This window comes from Lycorma delicatula, chromosome 1 (assembly GCF_047948215.1).
Source record: "Lycorma delicatula isolate Av1 chromosome 1, ASM4794821v1, whole genome shotgun sequence".
NCBI lineage: Eukaryota > Metazoa > Arthropoda > Insecta > Hemiptera > Fulgoridae > Lycorma > Lycorma delicatula.
This window is the reverse complement of record NC_134455.1, coordinates 376583654-376596984: the sequence shown is the minus strand read 5'-3', so window position 1 is coordinate 376596984 and position 13331 is coordinate 376583654. Positions and strand designations below refer to the sequence as shown.

General features: G+C 30.1%; 1 protein-coding gene across 1 annotated transcript in view; it reads right to left on the bottom strand.

Moving 5' to 3' along the window:
- Nucleotides 1–852: 852 nt before the first annotated feature.
- Nucleotides 853–13331, bottom strand: part of LOC142317287 (uncharacterized) — a 39752-nt gene continuing 27273 nt past the window's right edge. Inside the window, exon 7 of the mRNA XM_075353713.1 lies at nt 853–1090. The gene's annotated coding sequence lies outside the window, so the exon portion shown is untranslated. The remainder of the gene's footprint in view (nt 1091–13331) is intronic.

Here is a 13331-nt window from a genome sequence, read left to right as displayed (position 1 = left end):
TCCACCTACTTACACATATTACTGCACTTTTCACCACCCTGTTTCAACTTCTTCAGTAAATTTACACCAGTTACACACTTTCTGATAGCAAAAATCTTATCACTGAACATTGCTTTTCTGGCAAACACATTTCAAGCAGACCTGACATTCTGAAATCAACAAAAGCGGTTATGTTTAAATTAATTATGTGTTCCCAAGGTTGGCAACTTGACCCTCAAAAAGCTTCATTGTCACTGAATGAACATCTTTTTCTCTGCAACAATTTGTCTCGTTATTATTGAACGTCCCTCGTAATTACAAAACCTCTCATATATGACTTTTACTATATAAGGTATTTCATGTAATCTAATGATTATCCAGGCTTTCATTATCCAAATTAATATCAACCCTATTTAATATGGATTTTATTGCAACATGATTTTTTATTTATAATGCTCTGATATAAAATTGTAATAGATATTTTTATTAACCTAATTATATGGATTACAATCCTTAATAAAGTTTAGATACAATTTTTACCACTATCTAGTAGTAGAATTACTAAAAATTAACCTTTTTTTGTAAGAACTGTACACAGATAGAGCTCACAGAACAATTTTAAGAGGTGTAATGTAACTGCTACTAGCAAAGGTTATGTTTGTCCTACATTCCAAAATTCTAATTTTAGAAGGATAGTTTACTACAAGGTATTAATATAAATTTAAAATTAAATAATATATCTTCTTTGGTGCTACAAATACCTTGATAACAAGTACAATGTTTAATAAGCTGCAATTAAACACATAGCTCAACATATATATATATATATATATATATATATATATATATATATATATATATAATTATAATGTATTAAAAAATAAAATACACACTGAAAATTTGATGTCTATATACGGCTGAGTACCTTGTTGATTACATAATTCATCAATGATACTCATTAATCTTGACTCAGGATCTTGATTGCTGTTTTGCCTGACTGAAATGACAGAATGATGTTGTATCGATTGTTCTGTAGAAGACATACTAATCTGTGGATGTGAAGTCCAGCTTAATTCAGCTAATATATTAATCATTTCAGGACAAGGTCGACCTAAAAATATTGTCAAAATTGTTTAAATTGATTATACAATTAAAGGGTTACATGAATGCACTTAACTGATTTAACATTAATCAAAAACATTCAAATAAATCAGATTAACTGTTTACACTATATTTAACTTACATAAGACATAGTAAGCTGCATGTTAATAATTATTTATTAATATGTTACAAAATTTCACAAAATGTTAATCTGTGAAAAAAAAAAACTTTGCACAGATGTGCAAAGAAGCACCCATCAATATTTTTATTTTTACTAACACCAAGGTAAAGTATTCCCAAAACTAGCACATTATAGAGTAATAATTAGAGTATCATGTAAATACAAATTCACTATTTTTATTTATAAATAATATATATTTTTAAAATATTTATATAATGTGGTTTCTCTGTTCTCTCTCTCATATGTATTTTATTTATATATGTAAAAAGACAATTTTGTTTATATATATATTTTTTTTACGTAATATCAATTTTATAAAAATATACATCGATTATAATTTTATATATATATAATTATGTGTAGTATATAATTATATTTAATCTTTACAAAAACACTTACATATAAAAATAATGTAATATTAAGATATTACATTAAAATTTAAATTAACTAGGGGTTAATACCATCTAGTAGAAAAGTACCCTTTAAAAAATAGTAAATGTAAATCTTATCATTAAAATATTGTGCCGATTTATATGATTAATTTTCTAAATATTTTTAAAATTGAAACTGCAAAAAGTCTTTCCTTTGAAGTGAAATTAAATATATAAGTGTGATTTTTTAAAAAAAAACTTTGCCTCGCCCTAATTATATCGGTTACCTTTAATCGATAGAAAGAAAAAATACTGGTCGAGTTACTTCATTAGTTATGGATTAATGATCAGGTACAATCCTACTAGTGGCCAAATCTATGTTTTATAATTTTATATAAGTAATATGAACAGAGCTGCTTTTTATATTAATTTACTGAGTCTAGTTTATTGAAGGAGTATGCTTGTTTACTTTAGATGCAGCTGTTTACTTCACAATTGAAGCTATTAGAATTTGATTATGTGATCTCTTAAAATTCGTGACTTCTTATTACCCGAATTATAATTTTAAAAAATCAATAAACCTAGCTTCACGCTACAATGAATTTTAATATCAGGACTATTTTACAGTAATTATTTTACGTAATTCATTGTGAAAAAACAAGTGATAAAATTAAAAATGTTAAAAACCCCACAAAGCTAATTTGAAGAAACATATCTACTGCAGCGCCCACTGGTGTATTGTAACCATAAAATACGTCCAAGAACCTACTCTGAAGTGATACCTATGTTAGGTAATGTAAAAAATCACATCAAAATTAGCCCAGCTGTTATAGAGAAACACTATTGCAGCGCTTTCTGCTGGCCTATAATGATAAAACATGTCCAAGAACCTGCTGTGAAGTGATATCTATGTAATACAAAAACACATCAAAATCGGTCCAGTAGTTTTTGAGGATGGACAAATGGACACATACACACAAAAGCTCTTACATCAAACACATAAGCTGCCTCTGTTCTGTCATGGGTAATAAAAAAATACCATTGATGTAAGTTCCGGCATTCTTAATATGAATCCAAACATGACTAGGTCAGATGCTATATCCATCAAGCTAATAATAATGAATAAACGATTCGAGATTAAGGAAAACTAAAACTGTTAACGAAAAAAAGTTTGAAGAAACGATGAGAAGAACAATCTACCCTTGGAGAAACTGTATTATGAGACAAATAACTCCATTCAGAGAAAATGTAAGATTTCTCTAGTCATTGGGCATTAATCTAACCCACAATTTCTTGGAAGATCATGATATTTTTGTGCAAATTGCACCGGCATATTAGCGATCGATAATTTTGGGATTAACAGATCCAGTAAAACCTGCATTTCCTTCAAAACTTAAACAACAATGTAAGAACTGGTTCGGGGTTCCTTAAGAACATCACTTTTATCCAGAATTTTGTATTATTGCCGTAACTTAGAATGTTCAAAGAGCTGTGATGATAAATTTAGCGGTTTAATTATAAAAATTATGTGTTTACAATTGATAATTTTATTAGTTGAATGTTTTATTAACAGTTAAGTGTGGTATTAGTCTTGTTATCCTCTTACATACTCTTCCATGAAGATTATTTCATTTATAAATAATAAGTTCATAACATCTTATGTTAAAGTTTTCAACTTCTGCATCCATTCGTGAGATTATATTGCAACTCGGAATCTTTAAACCAAGTAACAATTTGGCGCTTTACATGCTTAACAGTTTGGCACAGTTTATACTTTACTATCATTTTAAAAGCAAATTATGTTACGATAATTAAAAGATAACTTTTAAATTACATGCCTAAACCGACTCGGTCGCTTGTTGCTTCTTGATGTATCCAGAATGAAACCCAAGAAAGTGACAACTATAGAATACAGGGAATGTAAACCTGTATTAGGAAGTATCCTGTGTGCCTTTATAGATTGAAATTTACTTCTAACAGAGAAAACAGTCCTACAGTATAAAAACAGGCAAAATAAATTTTTATTTATAAAACAGAATAGAATTCTAAAACTAAGAACCGGTTTTTATGCAATTTTTTTATCATTAACTGTCTCTGATATTTCAAACGCTTATTTATTGTTTTATTATCATTATTCATTGATAAATGAAATAATACATCAATGACATATATGTAATTACTATATGTAGTAATAATCATTACTACTAGAGACACCGCGACTCTTAATCACTGAGAATGAGTGCATAGCAAACATTACTATCAAGGAAAACAACTGACTATTGCTACTCATTAATAATGAATTATACATGAAACTTCTGCTAGATAAAATAAAGTATGAAGAATTTCAATGATTATTAATCTATTAAAAACTTGAATAGGTAGCCAACCAAGTGCATGACATTGAATCGGTTACGTTCAGTTCTTGAACATCTCATGCAAGAAGGTCCTTCTTTTTCTGTTTAGCCTCTGGAACCGCCGTTAAGGTATTACTTCAGACGATGCATGAGAATGATATCTATGAATGTAAATGAAGTCTAGTCTTGTACAGTCTCATAGTTTTCAAGTTGTACCTACGTAGTTTTCAAATAAACATATTTCAAATGTATATGTCAACAAGCCAACATCAAGATGAGGAGATTGAAGAATAATAAGATTCAGGAACTGATAGACAGGGAAAGGAGAGGAGCACTATAATGATGGGAGATTGGAATGCAGTGGTAGGGGAAGGATCAGAGGGAAATGTTGTGCAAGACTTTGGGTTAGATATAAGAAATGCAAGTAGGACAAGATTGGTGGATTTCTGTAAGGAGAACTCTTTGGTAATTGGTAATACGCTACTCCAAGCCCACAAGAGACACCGATACACATGGACATCAAGAGTGGACATGAACATCAAAATTACTTTAGGACAGAAAACAGGTATAGAAATTATTTAAAAAATTCTAAAGCATATCGAGGTGTAGATATACATTCGGACCATAATCTTGTGGTGGGAGAGTTATGGATGAGGTTGAAGAGAGTGAATAAAGGAAAAAGAGTAGAGAGGTTAAATAGGAAGGTACTGAAAGATGGGGACAAGGGGAAAGGCTAAAGAATTATTTGGTAAATAGAGAGAGAATGGAAGAGAACACAGATCCAAACACAAGATGGATATATATGAAGGAAGATCTAATAAATGCCATCAAAGATGCTGGGGGTAAAAAGCAGACTAAGAGGGTAAAATGTACAGGACACTAAATAATGAATTAAGAAAAGAGATGGAAAGAGCGCGGTAAACATGGTTGATGGAGAGGTGTGAAGATATTCAGAAATTGGAGTAGGTAGGGAAGTTTGAAGAGTAAATATAGAATAACTAGAATAAAACTAGAATGGAAATAGCGACAGAAGATGTGGAGGTGGTTGATAGTAAGAACGAGGTTCTAGGTAGATGTAAACGTTATGTGAAAGGACTTTACGAAGAAGATAAAAAACCAGAAATCCTAGGAATTGAAGATAAATCAGGAGTGAGGAGGAGAAAGGCTGTTACATTATGGAGGGAAAGGTAGAAAGCCTTAAAGGAAATGAAGAACAGAAAAGCATGTGGAGTCGATGAAGTACCGGCTGAGCTATAGAATGGTTTAGGGGAAAGGAGAATTACGGATATCATAAGCCTGTGTAATTTGATATATGAGAGTGGTGATTGGCCGGAAGATTTCGTGACTACTATTATGGTCCCAATCGAAAAGAAGAATACATTGAAATGTGAGGAATACTGGACCATTAGCCTTATATCGCATGCATCTAAGATACTACTATGAGTGTTGAATGGGAGACTTTATGGAAGACTAGAGAAATCAATTGGAAAAGAGCAGTTTGGGTTTAGAAGGGGGAAAGGAACAAGGGATGCAATAGGGTTAATAGGAATGATTAGAGACAGATATACTGAAACGAAAGAGATTTATTATGTGGTCTTCATAGATCTGCAGAAGACATTTGACAGGGTGGAATGGGTTAAAGTCGCTTAGAAGGAAAGGAGATTAATAAGAAATCTGTACTTGTTACAGAAGGTAAAAATAAAAATTGGGAATGAGTTATCGAAGGAAAGCAGACTTGAGAGAGGGGTACGGCAGAGATGTTGCATGTCACAGACTCTGTTCAACTGTTACCTGGAAGTGATAATTGAAAAGAGTCTAACTGGTAATAAGAGTGTAAATATTGGAGGAAGGAGGATAGAGTGCGTTAGGTTCGCTGATGACATGGCAGTGTTGGCAGAGAGTGAGTACATGATGAATGAAATGTTGAGAAGAATAAATCAAACCTGCAAGGAGTATGGGATGAAGATAAATACGAAGAAGACAAAAAGTATGATAATTAGGAAATCAACTAAAAGGGCAAAAATTAGGATTTGGGGAAAGTTGAGCAAGTGGCACCCTTCAAGTACCTGGGGTGCATCATTAAGGAAGATATGAAGTGTAATCAGGAAGTTAAAGTAAGAATTGAGAGGGCAAAGGAAGCATTCAACAAAATGAGGAGTGCTATGCAGCAAACTAGATCTGCGACTAAGGAAAAAACTTGCGAAATGTTTTGTGTAGAGTGTGGCCCTTTATGGGACAGAGACATGGACTATTAGCAGAGGAGAGAAGATTGGAGGCCTTTGAAATGTGGGAGGATGGAAAAAGATCAGCTGGAAGGGGAGAGTTCACAATGAGGAGGTGCTTAGTAGAGTGAGAGAAGAGACAGCGATTATTAAATAAAATAATAAAAAGAAGAAAATGCAGTTGATTGGGACACTGGCTGAGATGTGACTGCCTGTTGGTGACGGCATTGGAAGGATTTGTAACAGGGAGGAAAGCAAGAGGTTAGAGATGAATGAAAATGATAGAACATATAAAAAGGGAAGGAAGTTACTATAAAATGAAAGAGATGGAACAGAATCGAGCAGAATGGAGGGCGGCCATGTGAAAACCTGCCTTTGCGCAAAACATCTATTATTATTATTGTAGTGTTACATTTATCATTTTTATTTTTTTATTTTTAAAAACCGTTCCCGAAATGACTAATATTTGTCCCACATACATGGTTTTATGCAATTAACTTACTATAAATAAAAAAAAAATGACTTTTTTGCTTGGTTATTTTCAAAATAATTTTATGACATATATGGTGCTTTTTTTTTTTATAAATTAAAATTAATGTTCAAAGTAAGTTTTTGAAAATTTGGAATCTGAAAATACTCACCTATCTGATTTTGACTTGTATCAGCCAATTACACAGCAATGACATAAAAAATTGAAAAAGAAAACTTAAAATATTAGCAATATTCCTGAATTTAGAAGATTTGCCGTACGACAAATTACGGAAAGTTGTTTTGTGAAGATCTATTGTGTATATATTTCACACATATATTCATGTGCTTTGAAACAGAAATAATTTCTAGAAAATAAGAATCTTTAAAATAAAAATATTAATTAATTTTTTTTAATTTATTTACTTTTTTCATTTTAATAATGTACAACTTAGTAACAGTTACTAAGCCCAATTACAGCTTCATAGTCAATGGAACTGTTATTTAAACAAGAGTAATTGAATTTTATTGTAAAACAAGAATTTTTTTTTAACAACATTGCAATCCATTGGAGGCTAAACTTGATACCTCACAACTTGTACTATATGGAAAATGTATACATATTTTGTGCCTAATACTTTAATATCCAATAAAATTGAACTATAAGGAAAGTCTGAGAAATTAATGGTTAGTTTTTCTTGGTAATTATTGTCCTTTGTATAGGAAAGAAAGCCCCCTCTACAAAAAAATAAACTAATCAATTTATGTTTAACAACCTTTGTACTGTGATTATTTAAAAAAAAAAAATTTAATGCATTATGTCACTAAGAACATTAATTTGACATTTATTCCTTAAATACAAAAATTTATATCCCTCTATTTAATTTGTTCAAAGTTACTACCCACATTATCTTTATGAATATGCTGACCACCTAATGATACAAAATCAATGTTGAAATTAATTGATAAATTCTGCCCACTTCTCAAGCCTTTAGGGCTAATCTAGTCTACCCTACTACTCTGCTCAGTTATATATATGGTACATTGACTATTCTTCTGAAGAGATTAAAGAAAAATTTTTATTTTGCAAAGGTTAGATTCTCACACAAGTTCAGCAATTTTTTATTCATTGAATTCATATATTAATAACCATTCCAAAAACTGAAAAACTTGTAATGGTCTGTGTACCGACCAAGCAGCAAATATGGCTAAGAAACATTGCAGAGAAACAAAAAAAGGGTATTCCATTTTAAGTCAACATATTTTCAAAAATTTTATTGCATCACATTTTTAATTTTATCATATTATCATATGATAACTACCCACCTTGTAGTGGCCCAAAAATATTTTATATTTCTAAAAAATTATTTTCTTGAGCAATTGATGATTTTCCAGCTTGCCAAAGGTAAGAACTGTAGCATTCTTATTTTGCATCACATAGACATCAAAAAGGGCTTTGAGTAAAGATGGAAGTTCACCTTAGTGTATTCAAAATTCATTTTGTTACATAACCAAAAGTTGTAATGTTTACGGAAGTTACGTTTACTGTATTGTGGGCCAAAAATAATGAAGGGCTTAGGGTAACAGGCCTGTTTTTTTACCTTTTAACTGTTGTGTACTAGTAGTACTTATAAAAAGAAAATTGGACTGTTATTGAATGTCCTTCAATAAAAAAAAATTGCCACCAAATCATAAGATTTTGAAAATGTCTCACTTTTGGGACTTAAAGACTACATGTGGGGGACAGGTGGCAAAAAACTGAAATCTTTACAGCAGTATGTAATTTTTACGTACTTTAAAACCATATAAAATTTATTTTGTTACTCAAAGGGGTTGATGAGTAATGAAGCCATCAAAACCGTTAAAAACACAGTTTTCTTCTAACTGTGAACAATGTATCCAAAAGATTCACAGCATGTACTTTTTCAGATAATAATATAGGCCTACTATACAAAATATTCTGATATGTCTATAATGAGATGGCTTATATTCTAGATAATTTGTTACTTGAAGTATACAGACAAACTCGTGTTTTAACACAAAAGTGAATAGACATGCATGGATATGAATGTTGGTGTAATCCTGAATGTAAACATTGTATAAGTTATTATTGTGATTTCAGTTATTATTTTGATTTCGATGTGATATTTTGTATTGTTGCTAATGTTAATACTGTGGTTAGGTAATGTACACTTGTTTATAAAGTAATTTTATTAGCAGTGAACCTATTTTATTTTTAATTTTATTAATTAGAGTAATTTTTATTTTTGCTGTAGAGAAGCTGGAATAAAACAAAGTGAGGTGCAATTGGTACTTTTATAATTTGTTATTGTAAGAACCCTTGCATTTCATAAAAATGGACCGTGGAGTGTTCAATTGGCATTCACACTGTAATAGTATGTCACAAATTGACTTACAATAGATCATCTTCAGTACTTCATGATATTTTAGAGTTTAAAGAACAGCAAATAACACTGATGTCTTTAAGAAGTGGATGTACTGAAAAAAATATCTGTACTTTTCATAAAAGCAAATATTTAGATAAATATTTTCATATTAATGTGAAAAGTTGTTTTGACTTATTTAGCTGTCACCCTAAAGTGGTTACGAAATCTCTTCAAGAAATATCTTTTGACACTTTCAATAAGCAATCCAACTCTAAAATTAATTCCCAGGCAGAGCACTGTGAACAAAATACAAAAACCACAAGATGATACACAGAAAGCGAACCAGAATGTCAAGATATATTTGAGCCTCAATGTGCTATATTTGATTCTGTAAATAAAGCTTGTTCAGCATTTGGCATTTCCCCCATTAAGGTTAAAAAATTATCGAGCAGTGCAATGGAACAATTTAAAAAAATAAAGTTACAAAAATAGCTGAGTCAGTTATCAGTAAATTAAACAATTCCTTTGATTTAAATATTTCTACAGAATAAACCAGTTTAATACCACAAAATTATGCTGATTTAGTTAGGGAATACAAGAATTAATCACTAAATTAAAGGATAAAATGAAAACAGTAACATCAGCCCAGGAAAAATTAATATTTTAAGTTTATTACCAAGCAGCTGGAGCATTCAAACATTTGAATCTTATCATTATGATTCAAATATTTGAATTATATCAAACTTATCATTCTACTCTTTAAAAAAATGGCAGGAGCACTAAGTTATGTTAGTTAAGTTTGTTATCAAAAAGTGCAAGATTTATTCATAACTTCCATTAGCAGGAATAAAATAAGGTAAATTAATTGAACTTGTTATGTATTTTAATTGTTTATCATTTTGTAATTATTATTTATTAATTATCAATTTATTCATTCTGATGAATTTAGTTGTAAATCATAACATCAGTATTTTTTTATATGTTTACAGTTAGAAGGAATGGTGTTTTTAGTGGTTTTGTTGGCTTCATTACTTGTCAACACCTTTGGGTAACAAAATAAATTTTATACAGTTTAGAAGTACATAAAAAATACTTACTGCTGTAAACATTTCAGATTTTTACCATCTGTCCCATATGTGGTTTTGGGCCCCAAAAATGAGACTTTTCAAAATCTTATGATTTGGGGCCATTTTTTTTTAATGAAGGACATTCAGTAACAATCCAATTTTTTTGTAAGTACTACTAGTACCTAAGAGTTAAAAGGTAAAAAACAGGCCTGTTACCTTACACTCTTCATTATTAATTTTGGGCCCAAAATTTGAAAAAAATAATTTGTAAACATAACTTCAATTAACATTACAAGATTTGGTAATGTAAAAGTGAATTTTGAGTATGCTAAGATTAAGTTCTATCTTTACTCTTTCCAAAAAGCCCTTTTTTACAGTCTGTAAGATGTAAAATAAGAATGCTACAGGTCATGGAAAAAGTGATGAAAATGGGTGTTTTTACTTGTTGGCAAGTTAGAAAATAATCTATTACTCAAGAAAAATAAAAAAAAAAGAAGTATTTTTTGGCCACTACAAGGTGGGTAGTTATAACAAAATATCAAAATCATAAATAGTGATGCACTGATAATTTGCTGAATTAAAATGGAATACCCCAGGATTCAAGAAATCATTTCTCTTGACATATTACTAACACATTGCACAATACATCGCCAGCACTTAACAGGCAGAAATATGTCACCTGAATGAAACAAGTGTTCTCCTGGAATCGACAAAAATTGTTAATTTTGTAAAGAAAAGCGATTTTAACTCTTGATTATTTGCCATTCTTTATCAAGAGTTTGGAGCAAACACCAACATCTTTTACTTCATGCATAAGTAAGATGGCTCCCGCAAGCAAAAGTGCTTACAAAACTTTAAGAATTAAGGACTGAAGTGGAGATATTTTTGGTAAAAAAACAATCACAATTATCAAAATGTTTTTCCAATATGTATTGGATTGCAAAACTGGCATATTTAAGTGACATATTTTCTTACATAAACGACTTAAATTTAAGTTTGCAGGGAACAGGGAAGTATGACAACTAATTTAATTTATTTAAAAAAATTGATGCATTTAAAAAAATTAAATTTTAAAGAAAATAATACTGATGTATTTCTAATTACGATTTTATTACTAAAAAAAAGGAATTAATATCTGAGTGTAGTAAGTCAACATTTACAGTCATTATATGATAGATTTGAAAAATATTTTCCTGTAAACATAAACTTGCAGGAGATGAATTTACGGATAACTAATCTTTTCATTGAGAATAACTGCAATATAAATTTAAGAAACGAAGACCAAGAATGTCTCTTGAAACTGAGTGCAAACATAATATTAAAAAACACAGTTTCTACAATGAATTTAATTAAATTTGGATTTATAAATCCAAATTTAATTAAATTCATTTATAAATAGATTAGGTTAAGTAATTTACAACCCAAAATTGAAACAATTGTGCAAAATGAGCAACAATAAATTTTTCACTTTCATTATTTACAATTAGTTTGTAGTTCCTATTTTTAAATAAAACCTAAAATAATTTTTTATTTATTCTCTGATTTCATTTACATATCACTTTGTTGTTTATAAATAGAGATGATATTAATTAATATTATGAATATGTAAATTTAATTACTAATAAAATAAAAATGATAGTATTTTTTTTTTGCTCGTCAAAAAATCTAAGCTGTGGATCTGCCGGGTCTATATATTTTTCTATAAATTTTACCGGTCTACTATATTTTTTTTATACCTTTTTCAACCTTTTTTTAGGTTGAGAAACACTGATCTAGATGTGTAATTTCCAAATAAAAAAAAATAAGGTAAGAAAATTTATTTATTCATTAGATTATTTTCTCAAATGAACATGTCAACAATACAGCTAAAAAGTTCCAAGTTTTCTGAACAAAACAGTACGTAATATGATGTAGCTAAGATTTTCAAGAGATTTTTTATAGAATTTTCAAAAAGGGCCTAAAATGCCAAAAAAGGCTTGGCATTTGAATAAATACTGTAGCCACTCACAGGGTTAAAAAGTATAACATTATTCCAAGATTTTATAAAATATTGTATCACTACAACCCATACAAACAGACTTGAAGAAGAGTAAATAATTCAAATAAGTAGAGCAATTAAAATGTTATCTTATACACATTTATGTATATGGATAATAAAAAATGCTTAAAATACATATTCAAGTGTCCCATAAGTTTCTATACATAGGAAATATAAACATTTTTTTATGAAAACCATTTTTATTTAACATTTTACTTTCTTATACTTCAGATATCTTAAAAATTGGATAAAGATCATTTGAATAAAGAGCAATAAACTGAAACCACAGCAAGGACCAATTCAGGAAGCAGCTGCAAGATTGCAATCAAATTTTAAAAAAAAACATGGAGCATACATCACAGAAGACACTATGGCAAAACTTTTTAGAAGGTTCTAAAAGCTGGAAGTGTTACAGATCAACTGAGATGTGGTCAAAGATGTATAGCCAGCAATGACAGCACAACAGTTACTCTCAACAACAGATACTCTCACGCTTACAAAAAGAACTACAAAAATAAAAATTGTTTGCAAAAAAAGGTGTTAGCAGATTGAGTATAAGCTGCATTTTGATAACAAACAAATGGAATTCATACAAATTGCATAAGGTACAGTATATGAGTGAAGACGACCCAGATAGATAATAGAATTCTGTAAATGGGTATTAAGCAAATTTAACAAGGATGCCAACATTTCAACCAAGATCTTATTTACTGATGAAACATTGTTTACATTAACTGAGAGGTTAATCAGCAAAACCTACGTTAAATTAGATTAATGGTAACCTTCACCAGATGAGTCTATTGAGGATTCAAAGTGCTGCTAAAGTGATTGTGCGGGCTGCGATACAAGGTGACAGAATCATTGGACCATACTTTTCCATCCCTGCTAAATGTTTACTTTCAGCAAGATGGAGCTCCATCTCATTTTGGTATTCACATATTTTAATGGTTAGATCAGTTATTTCTGGATGCTTGTATAGTTCGGCATGGTCCTGCTGAGTGGCCTCCAGGTTCCTAGCACCCCACTTTATTTTTATCTTTGAGAGCATTTGGAGCCCATGGTGTATCAAGAAAAAACCAAAACATTAATCACCTCAAAGAACTATCACAAACACCATTACAAGCATAACTCCAGCTGTACTTATACATGAGGGGGTATTATCA